At 34.2% G+C, this 22322-nt stretch overlaps 2 long non-coding RNA genes across 2 annotated transcripts in view; both read left to right on the forward strand.

Annotated features, from left to right (window-relative positions):
• LOC309615737 overlaps positions 1-22322 on the forward strand; it is a 712050-nt gene that overhangs the window by 222547 nt on the left and 467181 nt on the right. The gene's annotated exons all lie outside the window — the stretch shown is intronic.
• The window catches only part of LOC309615764, a 254050-nt gene continuing 251135 nt past the window's right edge, over positions 19408-22322 (forward strand). Inside the window, exon 1 of the long non-coding RNA XR_014237060.1 lies at positions 19408-22150. This is a non-coding gene — a long non-coding RNA (uncharacterized lncRNA). The remainder of the gene's footprint in view (positions 22151-22322) is intronic.

A 22322-nucleotide genomic window follows, 5' to 3' on the forward strand; every position in this document is an offset into this window, starting at 1 on the left:
AAAAAAATGTTATGTAAGTAGAATAATGTACTCTTTTTTTACAAAACAGAAACAGACTTACAGATATCGAAAATAACCTTATGGTTACCAAAGGGGAAACTTTGGGGGGAGGGATAAATTGGGAACTTGGGATTAACATACACACACTACTATATATAAGATAGATAACCAATAAGGACCTATTGTATAGCACAGGGAACTCTACTCAATATTCTGTGATAACCTATATGAGAAAAGAATCTGAAAAATAATGAATATATGTATATGTATAACTGAATCACTTTGTGGTACACCAGAAACTAACACATTTTACATCAACTCTAAACCAATAATTTTTTTTAAAAAAGGATAATGTACTCTTTGTAACTGGCTTATTTCATTTAGCACAGGACTTTTGATGTTAGTCTATTGTAGAGGGCTGAATGGTGACTTCCAAAAGATATGTCTGCATCTTAATGATTGGAACCTGTGAATATTACCTTACAAGACAAAAGAATAGAATAATGAGATGTGCTTATCCTAGATTATATGTGTGGTCCCTAAATGCAATAACATACAACCTTATAAGAGAAAGCAGAGGGGGTTTTGTCAGACACACAGAGAAGTATATGTGCAGATGGAACAGAGAGAGATGTGACCACGAACCAATGCATGCTAACAGCCACTAGAAGCTGGAAGAGGCAAGGAAAGGATTCACTCCTAGAGTCTTCAGAGAGTTAGGCTTTTAGCAATGTACGAGAGTTTCATTTGCTCTGCTCCCCTTGCAGTACTTGGTGTTTTCAGAGGTTTTATTAGTTTTAAAGTTATTTTATTTGCTGCTGTTTTATTGGGTGTGTAATGGCATTTCATGTCAGCTTAAATTTGCATTTTCAAGCAACAAATAATGTAGAGCACAGCTTCACATGTGTATTGATTATCTGTCTATCTATTTTGGTGAAGTGTATGTTCAAAACTTTTGTCTATATATTTATTGAGTTTGGAGATTGTATTAGTTTGCTAGGGCTGCTTTAATAAAGTACCACAAACTGAGTGGCTTAAACAACAGAAATGTATTGTCTGTTCTGGTCAGTAAGTAAACAAAACTTGAAAATAAAAGAGTCATGGAGACTAGAAGTTTGAAATCAAGGTGTCAGCAGAGCTGGTTCTCTCTGAGGGTTATGAGAAAGAATCCATTCTATGCCTCTCTCCCGGTTCGTGATGGTTTTCTGGCAATCTTTCGGGTTCCTGGGCTTGTTGAAACAGCACTCTGATCTCTGCCTTCACCTTTACATGACCTTCTCTTTGTGTGCATGTCTACCTTTAAATTTTCCCTTTTTATAAGGACACCAATTGTATTATATTAGGGTCTAGCCTCATGACTTCATTTAACTTGCTTACCTGTTTAAAGAGCCTATCTCCAAGTAAAGCAACCTTCTGAGGTACCGGGTGTTAGGACTCCAACATATGAATTTTGGGGGACACCATTCTTCCCATAACAGTGATGAACATGAGAAGTTCTGTGTTAGAGATGTTAGTGATGTTAGTTAGATGTTCCTCTAATACCTCCAAATGAATATGTCCAGGAGTCAGCTGATAGTATTGGTCTGTACCTCAGTAGTTAAGTCCAAGTTATACAAATACTATGAAGAGCAAAATCTAATACTGAGAGTGGTTTATTATTTCAAAGGCTACTATCAGATTAAATAAAATAAAACTAAAAAGTGTCACTTGGTCTTGGTAAGATGGAACTGACTGGTGACTGTAATGAAAGTATTTTTCTGCAGAATGGCGGGGTAGTATACAGACCACAAAGTGGTGGCAGAGTCTTTTTTTAATTAATTTTTTTATTGGAATATAGTTTATTTACAATGTTGTGTTAGTTTCTGCTGTACAGGAAAGTGAATCAGTTATACATATATACATATATCCACTCTTTTCTAGATTCTTTTCTCATATACCTCATTACAAAGTATTGCGTGGAGTTCCCTGTGCTGTACAGTAGGTTATTATTAGTTATCTATTTTATATATAGTAGTGTGTATATGTCAATCCCAATCTCCCAATTTATCCCTCCCCCGCTTCCTCCTTGGTAACTATAAGTTTGCTTTCTACATCTATGACTCTATTTCTGTTTTGTACCATTATTTTAGATTCCACATATAGGCGATATCATATGATATTTGTCTTTCTCTGTCTGATCTACTTCACCCAGTATGACAGTCTCGAGGTCCATTCCTGTCACTCTTATGTGGGAAAACTCATGGTGTCATCAACTTACCACTTAGAGGCTGAGACATTAGATCAAAGAACCCAGAGAACTCTAAGTCAAGAACCAGATAAGATTTTTTTAAGGTAGTCTAACCCAGATTTCTCTCTTTCAACTTAAATTTACACATTCAATTCATACAAAATGAGTTGCCCTCAGCCCTATATTCTACCCAGTTCAAGTTGTACATACTCTATGAATTATCTCCTGACTAAAGTAACACATATTAATTTCCTTTTTCTTCAGTTGTTATTATCCAGCATCATTTTTAAATTATCTGAAGCCAAAATGATTATAACATTTAAAAATATTGGTAATATATATTACATTTGTTATTATACAATGTATGTGACAATATAAATGCACATATATAAAAATAGATATAGGTATACAGATAGTATAAATTTCTTCCTTTCTAACTAATTGAAATGTGAATTTGAAGATAGCTTTGTAGTTTTGTGACCAATGACACATGGCTCTGTGCCAGACACTGAATGCTGCATCGAAACATTGATTAATTTGATAATTGAGAAAACGGATAACAAAATCTTTCATTAAAACACACATTTATTTTACATTAATGAAGTGTTTATTTTGTCATTTTTGAGGGAAATAGAAGATGTTTCGTTTCAATTAAAGACAACTGTCAGCTAACTTGGTAGCGTTTATAAAATTATGAACTAATCAAATGACTATTTACAGATTCCCACCATAAATGCACTCATCTTACATTTACTGAGTTCCTACTCTGTGACAGACATAGTGCTAGTGGTATAATTAGATGCTAAACAAGACTGACAAGACCCTGCCATACTGCAGCTTGCATTTGTGGGAGAGTGACAGATAATACAATAAACAAGTGATTCAATCATGTCTAATGGAAGTGGAGGCTCCTTTAGATTCAGCAGTACACACTGAACCTCAAGAAACATGCCAAACTAAGAGCCAGAGGAGGAATATTCCAGTTGTGGAAAAGGACAAACAAAGCCCCTAAGACATAAATATCATGTTGTATTAACAGTAATTCTCAGATTTTAGCATAGGTCAAAATCACATGTATTGTATAATTGAAGTTTGCTAAGAGAGTAGAAGTTAAATGCTCTCATACACACACAAAAAGGTAAATATATGAGGTGATGGATGTGTTCATTAACTCACTGGGGGGAATCCTTTCACAGTGTTTAAGTAATATCAAATCATCACACTGTATACTTTAAATACTTTTAAGAATCAAAACATGACTGGAGGAAGGTCATTATTTTCCTTGGAACTGGAAACCAGGTAGAGAATATGGTACAAGATGATGCTAGGTGTGGTGGTGGAATTAAGTTAAAAGTTCATCCATTTATTTTCTATTTTCTCAGTAGAGTATGATGTAAGGCTATCAGCTAAGAGATGAAAGAGATGAAGTTTGAAATTATTATCTTGTAAATTAAACAGGTGAAATTAGTTTAGAATCTATAGGATTTCATGGCAGTGTTGAGCATTTGAAACATGGAATCATGAATTTAAATTGAAATTTGAATTGAACTGAAGCCAGTATTCGACTTACTCAACAATGTCAAATATTGAAATGAAGGCTCAGAGAGGAGGTTAATTGGTTTAAATCAGAGTAAGGGTTTTGCTTATATAGTAGAACAGAGGCAATGAAAGGAAAAGGAGTTGAAATATTTGGAAGGGAACATTATAGCTTTATGCTATGGAACATAAGTTGGCAAGGTAAGAAATGATGGCTAAAATAAATAATTAGTACTAAATGAGAGGTCAATGGATGAAGCTATTTATCAGCAGTTGAACAATTATCACAGTTTAAGTACAGAGTCAGTGAGCTGGAATATCAAATATACATGTGATAAATATATATTGTCCAAATAATTATATGATTTGTTTCAAAATTATTTCACCCTCTCTCAAAGTTCTACTGAAATGTGCCTGACTGCATTTCCAGTACAGCATATAAACCATGATGTGGGGACACGGGTCTTGGGGAGAGAATAGTGCTAAAGAGAGAAAAACAGAGAAGAAAGAAAAACAAATAAGAAAAGGAAGACATTTCTTTTTTAGCATTATTTTATTCATAAAATTTTATTTTATAAATTCATATTAAATATACATTAACTATTTTAACTACTCTCAAATAAATATTTTATCACTTTCCCTAATGTGGCAGGACAAGTAATTAATATATAGTATAAATATATCTGTACATTATTTAGCTTTTAATATGTATATAATTAAGTTGAAAAGTTAACTGTGCTCATTCATTAGATAATACAAATTATAATCACCTTGATGGCCTTCTTTCTTGCCTCTCTTAAATTCTAAGATAGAAGGTCCTCTCGGACTTTATTAACTGTAGTTTCTGAAAAAGCTTACATATACATATAAAAAGCTTACCAATAATACAAGGGTGGTGAATAAATGCTGTCAAGCCTTGATTGTAAGTACTTTGAACCACTAAAAATTATACTGTGGTAGTGCAATTATTTACAAGGAAATATTGTCAAATGTATTGTTGAAAGACAAAAAGTTTGAAAAACGTAGCTGAAGTACAATTTTAATTTTTTAACATTTGAATTTATTACAGTGTATGAACATACTTATATAGGGAATAATTTGGATACACACATATATAATTAACAGTTATTAGCTCTAAGTAATGTAATATTAATTTATTACTATGCTTTTCTTCTGAATTTTTTTTCTCTAACAAACATGTATTACTCAAATAATTTTGCAAGTTTATTTTTAAATCTTAAAAAAAAAAAAAAGTGTTTGAGACACAGCCTGGTTCTTCTCAAAAGGTACTATTTTCCTCACTTCACTTTGATCTCTATATTTTAGATTGGATACTTTACACTTCAAGCCACACTAATACACAGATGTTATAACCATATTAAATACTACTATACAATTAAAAATATTAAATATACTTGAATATTTCTCTATTAAGGAGAGAAAATATTTCTCATGGGAAATACTCTTGTGTATGACTCTTTTTCATTACATAATTCTTGATCAGCTACTGAAATTATCTTTTCTGTTCCCCTTTCTGAAAGTTGAAAATAAATCACAATCACTGAGAAAAAAATGACAGGTTATCTGAAAGGATTATTTTATTTATTGGGAAAAAACAAACAAACAAACAAAAACTTCTATTGCTCACAAAACATTAACATAGTCCATTCTGGTAAACTCTACCATATAAGTAAAATTTCCTTTTACTCTTTGTTATTCTTTTCTTTTTCACTTTACTGAATATTTTCTGTTCTTTTTCTTTCATTTTTCTGATTGTAAACTGTTGTCATTCCATTTTCTCACTAAACTGGCACCTTAGATTTTTATTTTATAGAAATCTATGATCATCTTTTATCTTTTAATTGCTTAATACCAAATTAAGCTTACGTGATTTGTTTTAGACAACATGTTTCAATGTCCAATTTTTAGTCATTGACTTTCCTACCTTGACTCACAAAATAAGCCAAAAAGTTTGATTCCCCAAAACCATCCACGTAGTGCTTGTGGCAATATTTTTAATTAAAAATTGCAGCTACTGAATGTAGAGATTTTTTAAAAAGCAATGTAGTTTTTTTTTTTTAAACCAACTATATAGGAAGTGCAAATGTACATAAAAATCACCATTTTTTCATAAAAGTTTATTTTATAAATCCATATTCACTTAGATTTATTATTCCAACCTAGATCTGCCCTAACTAGCATGACTTAGGCATAAAACTTCTCCCTCCTTTTCCTCAAATGTTCTCTGTTATCAACAATTTCATCACTCCAAGAAGCTTATGAATATATTAACTCACAGAATAATATCTTCCTTAAGAGAAAATTCCAGTGATAATAAAAATTATGTTATCTATCATTATTTATCAATCAATGAGAACAACAGTAAATGAGCTGGCTATATTTAATTTTTTAAAACTTGGTATCTCACACATTTGAGTTTGTCTAATTTTAAATTTTAGCAACTTTTAGTTAAAATATTCTTTACAAAGTAAGATATGTGATTATTAGTGAAGAGTGTGAGATGAAGTTGGGGATTTACATCTCATAGCAAACAAGCAAGCGACAGTGTCTTTATGGCACCAGTCAGTGATTTATCTCTCCTTGTCAGGTTGCCACCATATCCAACATCAAATAATTATCATTTCCAGTTATTTGGAGAATTAAACTTGGCCTAGCTTCTTTCTTCACATTGGCATATTCAAAATGGAGGTCAGCAAATTCTTCTGTGTGTACAAGCTGGATAGTAAATATTTCAGACTTTGCAGACCATGTGGACATTTTTTGCAACTACTCAATTCTGCCATTTTTGGGCTAAAACAGCCAGGGAAAATATGAAACAAGTAAGTTGTGTTCCAATAAAATTTTATTTACAAAAGCAGGTGACAATTCCACTACTGGATCATGATGGTGTAGACTCACTTTTCCCTGCTTCTACTTACAACTAAATGCCCCAGAAATAATTCAACAGACAATGGTAAAAGTATTTTGAAAGTTGGAAAGAAGGATGGGCTAAGAATATTAATCCTTAAGGAACAAAGAAAGTATTTAGTTCCTTGGGTTTTATTTTTATTTCCCAAGTACGTTGGACTGGTCACTGGAGAGTTCTATAACTTGAAACCATCAACTGGAATAAAAATAAATAAATAAACCCAAATATACTTTCTCTGCTCAAAGGACCAGGAAAGGCAAAGGCCAATGTTTATTCCATGTCTAAGATATTTGTTGGTTAATTCACTTGCAACAGCAGCATCAAAGCCTTAGTGTCCTGAACCACCCCGGCTCCAAACCTTGGGCACCAGTGACCAAGCAGATCTACCCACAGGGAAAGGAGCAGAGGAGACCTGTGTGTCTTGACCTTTTACCTAGTAGCATAAGGACACTCAAACCTAGTCTATCTCTTCCCTGCTACACCCACTACTCCCCACCACCTCTGCCAAAACATACACAGAAGATTTCCCCACCAACAATAGGCAACATTAGAAAGAAGCTTCTGTCCCTGAAGGAGGCACTGATAGGGTTTATGCAGGAGTCTCAGTAGCAATTGAAGAAAGAAGCATGGTAGAATAGTATTATAAGACCTCTGAAAATTAAACAGTTGTGGGAAATACAGCCCACAAAAGAAGATCAGAATCTATCTGCTAATCTTGCATAGAATAGAATCAAATACCTCCTGACATAATAATCAAAATGTCCATGATGAAACAAAAAGTCACTCATCATATCCAGAACCAAAAAAACCACAATTTGAATGAGGGAAGACAATCAACTGATGCCAATGCTGAGATGAACCAGATGTTGGAATTACCTGATCATGACTTAAATAGCATTACAATAAATATTTAAAACAAATAAAATGATTTTAAAAATCTCAGGAAAGATGTAGAGGTTTAAAAATGCCTAAAAGAAAATGATAGACCTGAAAAATACAACTGAAATAAAAGCTTACTGGATGAATGTGACAGTAGAGTGGAGATGTAAAGGATAAAATCAGTGATTTAAAGACAGATCAATAGAATTTACTTACTCTAAACAACAGAGAGAATAGATTTTTAAAAACTATATATGGGATATATATAGGAATATATGGAAAAATAGCAAAAGATGTAACATTCATATCATTAGAGTGTCAGAAGGAGAGAAAATAGGAATAAAAAACTTTTTAAAAACTGGGTGAAACTTCCCAAATTTGGTGGAAGACATATACTTACTGTATGTTCAATAAGCTTAGCAATGTTAAGTTGGATAAGCTTAAAAATTCTCACCAAAATACATCATAATTAAACTTATTAATATTAAGATAAAAAAAACTTGTAAATATCCAGAAAGAAATAATACATTACCTACGGAGGAACACAAGGCAGCAGATGTATCATCTAAAATAATTGAGGCCAGAAGAAGCAGAACAACATTTTCAAATGCTGAAAGAAGAGCCATCAATTCAGAATTATATATCCTGAGAAAATCTCCTTCAATAATGAATTAAAAATGAAAATTTGTTGCAAGCAGAACTGTCATTTAAAAATAGCTATAGGAAACTCTCTAAAGAGAAAAGAAAGGATAACCAAAGAAGTGTAGGACCTTCACAAAAGAAAGAAACATATCAGAATGGGTAAAAAATAGAAATAAAACATAACAGGCAATTTTTCAAATAATGAGTTTCTTTAATCATATTTTATGGTGGGAGCAAAAAACTTAATATGTTCTGATATGATGCTCAATGTAGGTATAAGAAACAAACACTAGTTATAAAGCAGAAACTAACACACTATTGTAAAACAATTATACTCCAATAAAGATGTTAAAAAAAGAAACAAACACTTATCATAATTATATATAAAAGTCAAGAGAGTAAAGGGAACTAAATGAAAGTAAGTTTTCTACATTAATACAAATAGATTGTGACAAACAACTTATGCATATAGTAATATGTAGAAATATTACTAAGAAACTACAGAGCAATATACTAAAAATACAGAGCAATATACTAAAAATTAAAATAGAATTCTACAAAAAAGTTCAAGTAACCAATAGGATAACAAGATATAAGAAAGAAAAGAAGCAGAGGAAACATACACAAAATAAATAATAAAATGACAGACTTAAAACCTAACAAACCAATAATTATTTTAAATGTAAATGATCTAAATACACCAATGAAAAAAAAAAAAAAAACAGAGATTTGGATTAAAAAACACACAAGACAAACTATATGTTGTCTAAGAGAATCTCACGTCAAACATAACAACATAGATTAGTTGAAAGTAAAAGGACAACTAAACATACATGTAGCACACATTTTAAGAAAACAGGACTGGCTACATTAATATAAAATAAATACACTTCAGAGCAAAAAGAATTATAAGGAATATCATATAATGATAAAAGAATCAGTGCACGAAGAAGACATAATGATCCTGAGTGTGCACTAAATAATAGATCTGCAAAATGCATCAGAAAATACTACTAGAAACAAAATAGGGAATACACAAATCAGCAATTATAGTTAGTACTTCAAAACCTACTCTTTGGGGTTAATAGAACTACTACATAGAATCTCAGGAAGGATGTAGAATTCAACAACACCATCAGCTAAAGAGATCTAGTTGACATTTATAGAACACTCCACCCAACAATGGCAGAATACACATTTTTTTAAGGGCTTTTAAAATATTCAACAAGATAGATAATACTTGTCAGAAAAAAAACTATAAAAATTTAAAAGAATTAAAATTATACACAGTATGTTCCCAGACCATAATGGATCAAACTGGAAACTGATAACAGAAAGACAATAGGAAAATCTCCAAACACTTGAAAATAAAGCACACGTATGATTGACCCATGGGACAAAGAAAGAATCTCAAAGTAACTTTAAAAATACATAGAACTAAATGAAAATAAAAACACATCATAAGAAAGTATATGGAATGCCGCTAAAACAGTATTGAGAGGGAAATTTATAGCACTAAATGCTTGCATTAGAAATTAGAAAAAAATTCAGTAATCTACCTCTCTACCTCAAGAAACTAGAAAAAAAAAGAGCAAAATAAACCTAAGAAAACAAAGGAAGGAAGCAAATCATAAAGAGCAGAAATCAATGTAATTGAAAACAGAAAAAAAGAAAAAATAGAAAACACTAATGAGAAGAAAATCTGGTTCTTTGAAAATATGTTTTTAAATTGATAAAATTCTAGTAAAACTGACAAAAATAAGAGAAAAATCATAAATTACCTGTTTCAAAAATGAAACAGAAGATATCACAATAGATCCTGCTGCTTTAAAAGGATAATAAATGATTAAAACAAATAATTTGACACATCTATTCAACAGCTCAGGAAAACAGATTAACTCATCAAAAACTCAAGCTATAAACTTTAAGCCAAAATGAAACGCAACAAATAACCTGAGTAGTCATGTAACCATTAAAAAAATATATAATGTTCAATTAAAAAGCTACTGATGAAAGAAATAAAAGACAACAAAAGCAGATGGAGAGATATACTATGTTCTTGGATTGGAAGAATCAATATTGTGAAAATGAGTATACTACCCAAAGCAATCTACAGATTCAATGCAATCCTTACCAAATTGCCAATGGCATTTTTCACAGAACTGGAACAAAAAATTTTTACAATTTGTATGGAAACACAAAAGACCCCGAATAGCCAAAACATCTTGAGAAAGAAAAACGGAGCTGGAGGATTCAGCCTCCCTGACTTCAGACTATATATGACAAAGCTACAGTAATCAAGACAGGGGGGGTCTGGGCAAGATGGCAGAAGAGTAACACGCGGAGATCACCTTCCTTCCCACAGATACATTAGAAATACATCTACACGTGGAACTGCTCCTACAGAACACCCACTGAATGCTGGCAGAAGACGTCAGACCACCCAAAAGGCAAGAAACTCCCCACGTATTTGGGTAGGGCAAAAGAAATAACAGAGACAAAAGAATAGGGATGGGACCTGCAACAGTGGGAGGGAGCTGTGAAGGAGGAAAGGTTTCCATGCACTAGGAAGCCCCTTCGCAGGCAGAGACTGCGGGTGGTGGAGGGGGGAAGCTTCAGAGCCACGGAGGAAAGCGCAGCCACAGGGGTGCAGAGGGCAAAGTGGAGAGATTCCCGCACAGAGGCTCAGAGCCAAGCAGCACCCACCAGCCCAAGAGGCTTATCTCTTCACCCGCCGGGGCGGGCGGGGGCTGGGAGCTGAGGCTTGGGCTTCGGTCAGATCGCAGGGAGAGGACTGGGGCTGGCTGCATGAACACAGCCTGAAGGGGTTAGCGCACCACAGCTATCCGGGAGGGAGTCCAGGAAAAAGTCTTCAGCTGCCGAAGAGGCAAGAGACTTTTTCTTGCCTCTTTGTTTTGCGGTGCGCAAGGAAAGGGGATTCAGAGCGCCTCCTAAACGAGCTCGAAGTAGGCGTGAGCCACGGCTATCAGCGCGGACCCCAGAGATGGGCATGAGACACTAAGGCTGCTGCTGCCACCACCAAGAAGCCTGTGTGTGAGCACAGGTCACTATGCACACGGTCCCTCCTGGGAGCTTGTGCAGCCCGCCATGGCCAGGTTCCTGTGATCCAAGGACAGCTTACCCGGGAGAACGCACGGCACTCCTCAGGCTGCTGCAACGGCACGCCGGCCTCTGCCGTGGCAGGCTCGCCCCGCATCCTTACCCCTCCATCCCCACCGCCTGAGTGAGCCAGAGCCCCGAAGCAGCTGCTCCTTTAACACCGTCCTGTGTGAGCGAAGAACAAATGCCCTCAGGCGACCTACAGGCAGAGGTGGGTCCAAATCCAAAGCTGAAACCCTGGAGCTGTACGAACAAAGAAGAGAAAGAGAAATTTCTCCCAGCAGCCTCAGAAGCAGCGGATTAAATCTCCACAAACAACTTGATATAGCTGCATCTGTTGAATACCTGAATAGACAACGAATCATCCCAAATTCAGGAGGTGGACTTTGGGAGCAGGATATATTTTTTCCCCTTTTCCTTTTTTTGTGAGTGTATATGTGTATGCTTCTGGGTGAGATTTTGTCTGTATAGCTTTGCTTTCACCATTTGTCCTAGGGTTTGGTATGTCTTTTTTTTTTTTTTTACTTAAAAATTTTTTTTTCTAAATAAATGTTTTCTTAATAATTTTTTCCTTATTATCTATTATTAAAAATTAAAAAAAAATTTTTTTCTTAATAAGTTTTTTCATATTTTTATTTTAAAAAATTAAAATTTTTTTTTCTTAAAAAATTTTTTTCTTAATATTATTTGTCTTATTTTTATTATAAAAAATTAATAAATTTATTTTAAAAAATTTAAAAAAAATTTCTTAATAAATTCTTTCTTAATAATTTTTTCCTTAATTTTTATTATAATAGCTATATTTTATTTTATTTTATTTTATCCTCTTTCTTTCTTTCTTTCTATTTTTTCTCCCTTTTATTCTGAGCCATGTGGATGAAAGGCTCTTGGTGCTCCAGCCAGGCATCAGGGCTGTGCCTCTGAGGTGGGAGAGACAACTTCAGGACACTGGTCCATAAGAGAACTCCCAGCTCCATGGAATACCAAATGGCGAAAATTTCTCAGAGATCTCCATCTCAACATCAAGACCCAGCTTCACTCAACGACCAGCAAACTACAATGCTGGACACCCTATGCCAAACAACTAGCAAGACAGGAACACAGCCCCATCCATTAGCAGAGAGGCTGCCTAACATCATAATAAGGCCACAGACACCACAAAACACACCACCAGACGTGGATGTGCCCACCAGAAAGACAAGATCCAGCCTCATCCACCAGAACACAGGCACTAGTCCCCTCCACCAGGAAGTCTACACAACCCACTGAACCAACCTTAGCCACTGGGGACAGACACCAAAAACAATGGGAACTACGAATCTACAGGTTGCAAAAAGGAGAACCCAAACACAGTAAGATAAGCAAAATGAGAAGACAGAAAAACACACAGCAGATGAAGGACCAGGGTCAAAACACAACAGACCTAACAAATGAAGAGGAAATATGCAGTCTACCTGAAAAAGAATTCAGAATAATGATAGTAAAGATGATCCAAAATCTTGGAAATAGAATAGACAAAATGCAAGAAACATTTAACAAGGACGTAGAAGAACTAAAGAGGAACCAAGCAACGATGAAAAACACAATAAGTGAAATTAACCGTACTCTAGACAGGATCAATAGCAGAATAACTGAGGCAGAAGAACGGATAAGTGACCTGGAAGATAAAATAGTGGAAATAACTACTGCAGAGCAGAATAAAGAAAAAAGAATGAAAAGAACTGAGGACAGTCTCAGAGACCTCTGGGACAACATTAAATGCAACAACATTTGAATTATAGGGGTCCCAGAAGAAGAAGAGAAAAATAAAGGGACTGAGAAAATATTTGAAGAGATTATAGTTGAAAACTTCCCTAATATGGGGAAGGAAATAGTTAATCAAGTCCAGGAAACACAGAGAGTCCCATACAGGATAAATCCAAGGAGAAACACGCCAAGACACATATTAATCAAACTATCAAAAATTAAATATAAAGAAAACATATTAAAAGCAGCAAGGGAAAAACAACAAATAACACACAAGGGAATCCCCATAAGGTTAACAGCTGATCTTTCAGCAGAAACTCTGCAAGACAGAAAGGAGTGGCAGGATATACTTAAAGTGATGAAGGAGAAAAACCTACAACCAAGATTACTCTAACCAGCAAGAATGTCATTCAGATTTGATGGAGAAATAAACCTGTTTTACAACAAATGCGAAAGGAACTTCTCTAGGCAAGAAACACAAGAGAAGGAAAACACCTACAATAACAAACCCAAAACATTTAAGAAAATGGGAATAGGAACATACATATTGATAATTACCTTAAATGTAAATGGAATAAATGCTCCCACCAAAAGACACAGATTGGCTGAATGGATACAAAAACAAGACCCATATATATGTTGTTTACAAGAGACCCACTTCAGACCTAGGGACACATACAGACTGAAAGTGAGGGGATGGAAAAAGATATTCCATGCAAATGGAAATCAAAAGAAAGCTGGAGTAGCAATTCTCATATCAGACAAAATAGACTTTAAAATAAAGACTATTACAAGAGACAAAGAAGGACACTATATAATGATCAAGGGATCGATCCAAGAGGAAGGTATAACAATTGCAAATATTTATGCACCCAACATAGAAGAACATCAATACATAAAGCAAATACTAACAGGCATAAAAGGGGAAATCGACAGTAACACAATCATAGTAGGGGACTTTAACACCCCACTTTCACCAATGGACAGATCATCCAAAATGAAAATAAATAAGGAAACACAAGCTTTAAAGGATACATTAAACAAGATGGACTTAATTGATATTTATAGGACATTCCACCCAAAAACAACAGAATACACATTTTTCTCAAGTGCTCATGGAACATTCTCCAGGATAGAGCATATCTTGGGTCACAAATCAAGCCTTGGTAAATATAAGAAAATTGAAATCGTATCAAGTATCTTTTCCGACCACAACGCTATGAGACTAGATATCAATTACAGGAAAAGATGTGTAAAAAATACAAACACATGGAGGCTACACAATACACTACTTAATAACGAAGTGATCACTGAAGAAATCAAAGGGCAAATCAAAAAAGTACCTAGAAACAAATGACAATGGAGACACGACAACCCAAAACCTATGGGATGCAGCAAAAGTGGCTCTAAGAGGGAAGTTTATAGCAATACAAGCCTACCTCAAGAAACAGAAAACATCTCGAATAAACAACCTAATCTTGCACCTAAATCAATTAGAGAAAGAAGAACAAAAAAACCCCAAATATAGCAGAAGGAAAGAAATCAGAAAGATCAGCTCAGAAATAAATGAAAAAGAAATGAAGGAGACAATAGCAAAGATCAGTAAAACTAAAAGCTGTTTCTTAGAGAAGATAAACAAAATTGATAAACCATTAGCCATATTCATCAAGAGAAAAAGGCAGAAGACTCAAATCAATAGAATTAGAAATGAAAAAGGAGAAGTAACCACTGACACTGCAGAAATACAAACGATCATGAGAGATTACTACAAGCAACTCTATGTCAGTAAAATGGACAACCTGGAAGAAATGGACAGATTCTTAGAAATGCACAACCTGCCGAGACTGAACCAGAAAGAAATAGAAAATATGAACAGACCAATTACAAGCACTGAAATTGAAACTGTGATTAAAAATCTTCCAACAAACAAAAGCCCAGGACCAGATGGCTTCACAGGAGAATTCTATCAAACGTTTAGTGAAGAGCTAACACCTCTCCTTCTCAAACTCTTCCAAAATATTGCAGAGGGAGGAACACTCCCAAACTCATTCTACGAGGCCACCATCACCCTGATACCAAAACCAGACAGAGATGTCACAAAGAAAAATAACTACAGGCCAATATCACTGATGAACATAGATGCAAAAATCCTCAACAAAATACTCGCAAACAGAATCCAACAGCACATTAAAAGGATCATACACCATGATCAAGTGGGGTTTATTCCAGGAATGCAAGGATTCTTCAATATATGCAAATCAATCAACGTGATACATCATATTAACAAACTGAAGGAGAAAAACCATATGATCATCTCAATAGATGCAGAGAAAGCTTTCGACAAAATTCAACACCCATTTATGATAAAAGCCCTGCAGAAAGTAGTATAAAGGGAAATTTCCTCAACATAATAAAGGCTATATATGACAAACCCACAGCCAACATTGTCCTCTATGGTGGAAAACTGAAACCATTTCCACGAAGATCAGGAAAAAGACAAGGTTGCCCACTCTCTCCACTATTATTCAACATGGTTTTGGAAGTGTTAGCCACAGCAATCAGAGAAGAGAAAGAAATAAAAGGAATCCAAATCGTAAAAGAAGAAGTAAAGGTGTCACTGTTTGCAGATGACATGATACTATACATAGAGAATCCTAAAGATGCTACCAGAAAACTACTAGAGCTAATCAATGAATTTGGTAAAGTAGCAGGATACAAAATTAATGCACAGAAATCTCTTGTATTCCTATATACTAATGATGAAAAATCTGAAAGTGAAATTAAGAAAACACTCCCGTTTACCATTGCAACAAAAAGAATAAAATATCTAGGAATAAACTTACCTAAGGAGACAAAAGACCTGTATGCAGAAAATTATAAGACACTGATGAAAGAAATTAAAGATGATACAAATAGATGGAGAGATATACGATGTTCTTGGATTGGAAGAATCAACATTGTGAAAATGACTCTACTACCCAAAGCAATCTACAGATTCAATGCAATCCCTATCAAACTACCACTGGCATTTTTCACAGAACTAGAACAAAAAATTTCACAATTTGTATGGAAACACAAAAGACCCCGAATAGCCAAAGCAATCTTGAGAATGAAAAATGGAGCTGGAGGTATCAGGCTCCCTGACTTCAGACTATATTACAAAGCTACAGTAATCAAGACAGTTTGGTACTGGCACAGAAACAGAAACATAGATCAATGGAACAGGATAGAAAGCCCAGAGATAGACCCACGCACATATGGTCACCTTATCTTTGAGAAAGGAAGCAAGCATATACAGTGGAGAAAAGACAGCCTCTTCAATAAGTGGTGCTAGGAAAACTGGACAGCTACATGCAAAAGTATGAAATTAGAACACTCTCTGACACCATACACAAAAATAAACTCAAAATGGATTAAAGACCTAAGTGTAAGGCCAGACACTATAACACTCTTATAGGAAAACATAGGCAGAACTCTCTATGACATAAATCACAGCAAGATCCTTTTTCATCCACCTCCTAGAGAAATGGAAATAAAAACAAAAATAAACAAATGGGACCTACTGAAACTTACAAGCTTTTGCACAGCAAGGGAAACCATAAACAAGACCAAAAGACAGCCCTCAGAATGGGAGAAAATATTTGCAAATGAAGCAACTGACAAAGGATTAATCTCCAAGATTTACAAGCAGCTCATGCAGCTCAATAACAAAAAACAAACAACCCAATCCAAAAATGGGCAGAAGACCTAAATAGACATTTCTCCAAAGAAGATATACAGATTGCCAACAAACACATGAAAGAATGCTCAACATCATTAATCATTAGAGAAATGCAAATCGAAACTACAATGAGATATCATCTTACACCAGTCAGGATGACCATAATCAAAAAATCTAGAAACAATAAATGCTGGAGAGGGTGTGGAGAAAAGGGAACACTCTTGCACTGTTGGTGGGAATGTAAATTGATACAGCCACTATGGAGAACAGTATGGAGGTTCCTTAAAAAACTACAAATAGAACTACCATACCACCCAGCAATCCCACTCCTGGGCATATATACTGAGAAAACCATAATTCAAAAAGAGTCATGTACCAAAATGTTCATTGCAGCTCTATTTACAATAACCAGGACATGGAAGCAACCTAAGCGTCCATCGACAGATGAATGGATAAAGAAGATGTGGCCCATATATACAATGGAATATTACTCAGCCATAAAAAGAAATGAAATGGAGGTATTTGTAGTGAGGTGGATGGAGTTAGAGTCTGTCATACAGAGTGAAGTCAGTCAGAAAGAGAAAAACAAATACAGTATGCTAACACATATATATGGAATCTAAGGGAAAAAAAAAAAAAAAAGGTCATGAAGAACCTAGGGGTAAGACGGGAATAAAGACACAGACCTACTAGAGAATGGACTTGAGGATATGGGGAGGGGGAGGGGTAAGATGTGACAGGGTGAGAGAGTGGCATGGACATATATGCACTACCAAATGTAAAATAGATAGCTAGTGGGAATCAGCTGCATAACACAGGGAGATCAGCTCGGTGCTTTGTGACCACCTAGAGGGGTGGGATAGGGAGGGTGGGAGGGAGGGAGATGCAAGAGGGTAGAGATATGGGAACATATGTATATGTATAACTGATTCACTTTGTTATAAAGCAGAAACTAACACACCATTGTAAAGCAATTATACTCCAATAAAGATGTTAAAAAAAAAAAAATCAAGACAGTATGATACTGGCACAAAAACAGAAATATAGATCAATGGAACAGGATAGAAAGCCCAGAGATAAACCCATGCACCTATGGTCACCTAATCTATGACAAAGGGGGCAAAAATATACAATGGAGAAAAGGCAGCCCCTTCAGTAACTGGTGCTGGGAAAATTAGACAGCTACATGTAAAAGAATGAAATTAGAATACTCCCTAACACCATACACAAAAATAAACTCAAAATGGGTTAAAGGACTACATGTAAGGCCAGACACTATAAAACTTTTAGAGGAAAACATAGGAAGAACACTCTTAATGTTTTAAGACTGGAAAATTTCCCTCTAAATACCAGAATAAGGCAAAGATGTCTACCCTCACTATTAGTCAATATAGCACTGAAAATTCTAGCCACTGCACTTAAGGCAAGAAAAAGAAATAAAAGTCAGACAAATTTGAAAAGAAGAAATAAAATTACTTCTATTTGTATATGACATAATTATATTTGAAGAAAGTGCCAAGAAATCTACAAAAACTCCTAAAAAAGAAGTGATTTCAGTGAAGTGACAAGATATAAGATCAACACATAATAAATACTTTTTTTTCTGACAATAAGTGGAAACAAATAAAAAATGCAATTCTATTAATAAGTACTCCAAAGAAAATTAAATATATCAATATAACCCTAAGAAAACATGTACAGGATTGTGTATGATGAGTAAAATGCTGATGAACGAAATTAAAGAATATATAATAGTTGAAGAGATATAGTGTTCATGGATTGGAGGACTCAACTTTGGAAAGGTATCAATTCTCAAAATTCTATCAAAATATCATCAAGATTTTTTTACAGACATATTCAAGTTAATTCTAAGATTTATATGGGAGGGAAAAGGTCCTAGAATAACCAAAATAATTTTGAAAACGAAGAATAAAATGGGAGGAATGATTTTTCCAGATGTTAAAGGATATAATGTAGATGCAGTGTTGCACTAACAGAGGAACAGACAAATCGATGGAGCAGAATACAGAATTTAGAAACAAACCAACACAAATAAGCCTAAATCATTTTTAACAAAGGAGTAAAAGAAATTCAATTCAAGAGGACTGACTTTTTTTTAAAAAAGTTGTGGAGTAATTAGACATTCATAGGCAAAATATAAGCTTTGACGTAAGGCTCACGCCTTTTACAAAAACTAATTCAAAATGAAACATGGAGTTGATTGTAAACATAAAATTATAAAACCTCTAGAAAAAAATAAGAGAAAAATTTTGGTATCTGGAACAAGGTAAAGAATTCTTAGACTTGGCACCAAAATGTGATCCATAAAGGAAAAGAAAATGATAAATTGAAGTTCATCAAGATTGAAAACTTTTGCTCGGTGGATGAATCTGTTAAGATGATTACAAATTTCAGATTAGCAGGAAATATTTGTGAATTACATATGTGACAGAGATCTTGTATCTAGATTAAAGAACTCTCAAAACTCAACAGTAAGAAAGAAAAAAAATCCATTTAGAAAGAGTACCAAAGATATTAGTAGACATTTCACTAAAGAGACATTTGGTACTAAAGAGTACCAAAGATATTAGAAGACATTTCACATATGCTTAATAAGTACAGGAAAAGAAGTTCAAAATCAATTAGTGAATAAGAAAATGTACATTAAAACCACAATACACCCATAGGAATAGCTAAAATTAAAAAAAATAGCTACAATATCAAAGCTAGTGAATATTCGGAGAAAATCAATCCCTCATACATCGCTGGTAGGGATGTAAAATGGTACAGTTGTGATCAAAAACAGCTTGGCAGTTTCTTTAAATAAGCACACATGTAACTATCATACAACTTAGCACTTGCACTCATTTATCTCAGAGAAATGAAAATGTATGTTCACAAAAAAACCTGTACATGAATGTTTACAGCAGCTTTATTCCATTATAAAATTATTTTCAGTGTTATCATATGTGATTTTGTCACTACTTATGAAAAACAAGGGACTTGTTTCTGTTACCATTTTAATGAAATGTAGGCCAAGGCTCAGAGGATTTCCAAGTCTCATAGTTGAATAAGTTGAATAATGGAGACTAGGAGAAATTTCAGTGCTCTTTGCATTCTATCTGACTCCATCTCACCCCACCACAGACATTACTATAATAAAACCAAGAGAAATAGCAGCAAATAATAGTTACTTCTTTCAAGATTCAACCTCAATAGTTAATATATTGCAAAAAAGTGGCAAAATTTGCAAGTTAAAGGCATTATTTGTTTACTGGAATTGAAGATAAATATGAAAGACTGAATCACCACATGACTGAAAATGTTCAAGAAAAATATAGTAGCTCTGCCAAAGTATGGCATAGCCAGAAAAAGCAGAAGAGAATAAGTAAAAACCATGCCAAATATCGTCCAGTTAATCTCAGCCGTATTTAATGGAGCCCTGAATTGACTCATATGTAAATTCCCAGTGCTGGTGTTGATTGCCTTGTGTTTACATAGGTCTTTTTCAAAGGAGTTTAGAGCTCTTAAGACTTCAGTTAGGTCATTCATGAGAGTCAGCACATATTTGCATATACTCTAATAGAACCAGGTTGCTTCTCTAAAATAATATTGTTAAAACCATTACTCTTCTACCAACTTTGATGAATTTGGTAGTCAATGTGCTTCACAGAAAAAGTCAATAAAGTTTCCTTGCCAGATACTGTTCTCTTTTTATAAGTTGCAGTAAAACCATTTGGAAGGAAAAGTATCATTCTCACAAAATTATTTGATATGTGAAAACATTTTGGAAAAAATCATTATCAAAGTTGACTTATCAGTGTTTACAAGGCACCTGTCATGTAACCTCAGAAACCTTGCAACTAATTAGTATAACTTGTCCAGGGAAACCAGTAAATAAGTTCAGATTTCTCATTCTCCTCAGAAATCATAAAACCATAATAGATGTTTATAACTATATAATGTTCGACAAGGGATTTTTTTTTTTAAGAATACATTCAGTGGGGTCACACAGTACACTGTGAGCTCTTAGAAAGAACTGTGGTGAAAATTTAATAGCAACATGTTATTTTTGTGATTATTGTACTTACGTGAAGTTCTTAAGTAGAGGATTGAAGAAAGCATATCTGATGGAGCATTTACCACTCTACTAATTTTACTGGAACACTGAGGTCTCTTTTTAAAGGCCCTTAAAAATGGAACTGATGAAAAGATGAGTTCAAGGAAATGTCATTTTTTCAAAATACATTTCCTCAAGTTGCCATTTTAAGAGTAAATTAGTTTTGCTCACTTGCTCTTTCTCCTTTTACTGTGCGTGAAGTACTGTAAACCTGTATGCTAATGATCACCAGTTACATAAATGACAAAATGAGAGACCATTATGTGACAAACAAATAATAGCAGTAGTAGCTGGTAAATAATATCAGCCATTATACTCTATTTGCTGTTCCCAAAGTGTGACCTCCTAAGACAACCTTTGGAAATATGTTATCATTTAGGAGGTTAATCACATGCTAAAAGCAATTCTTGGCAGAAAACACGATTTTGGCACTATAGCTTTTTATGTTGCAAAATCTCGAAAGTATTATAAATCCAAGTTGAAATTACGCAGGGCTATGACTTACTCTTATCATTGGATCTGTTGAATTCTAAAGCTGGTCTATTTTTAACATAGCAGAGGCAAGATTTCTTGCATTTTCTGAGACATTTTCTTGTCTATCAATTTGTCATAAATGGCTAATTCTTAGATACAGTGATTTACCCAGGAAACACTGCTTCATTTTTCCTGACTATGCATTCATAAATTTCCTTTACAATGAATGCATTTGCTTTCTTATACACACCATAACTCATTATGTTATCACAAAGGGCCTAGGAAACTATGATGTTCAACAAAACAACACATTAATTATCTTTAATATTGGTAAATCCAGTGGTAAATGAGAATGAAAAAGAAGGATATTAAGGGAAAACAAAAAATATGACCTAAACAAGATATTTCTGTTACTGCTAAGGAGGGGAATCTAAACATTTCAAAAGACAAAACAAGGGATCAAGATGACATGGTAATGTAAAAATCATTGAATTCAATTTATGCTCTGCTCTCAGGTCAAGATTAATGCAACCAAATAGTTATATCAATATTTCCAATATGAGATACAACTACTCAACTTATTTGGGGGAAAGAGTAGTATTTGTCTATGGATAAAATAGTTGGGTCCTTTCTTTGCTTACTGGGAATAATCTAATCCAAGATCTTAGCTAGTTTCAAAAATTTATCAATTCAAACATGGATACTTTTTTTTAAACATCTTTATTGGAGTATAATTGCTTTACAATGGTGTGTTAGGTCAAACATGGATTCTTTAGGCATAAAAAATAAAATATCCAAGTTTGAATTAAGAACATTTCACCAATTTAAGAACAGAGAAAAATTTAAGGAAATAAAAGTAGAAATTATTTCTTTTTTTTTTAATGGAGACAATGTGTTACTATCATCTGATGGAGAAATACACATAGCA

This window comes from Balaenoptera borealis, assembly GCF_965194805.1.
Source record: "Balaenoptera borealis genome assembly, chromosome: 18".
Classification (NCBI taxonomy): Eukaryota; Metazoa; Chordata; class Mammalia; order Artiodactyla; family Balaenopteridae; genus Balaenoptera; species Balaenoptera borealis.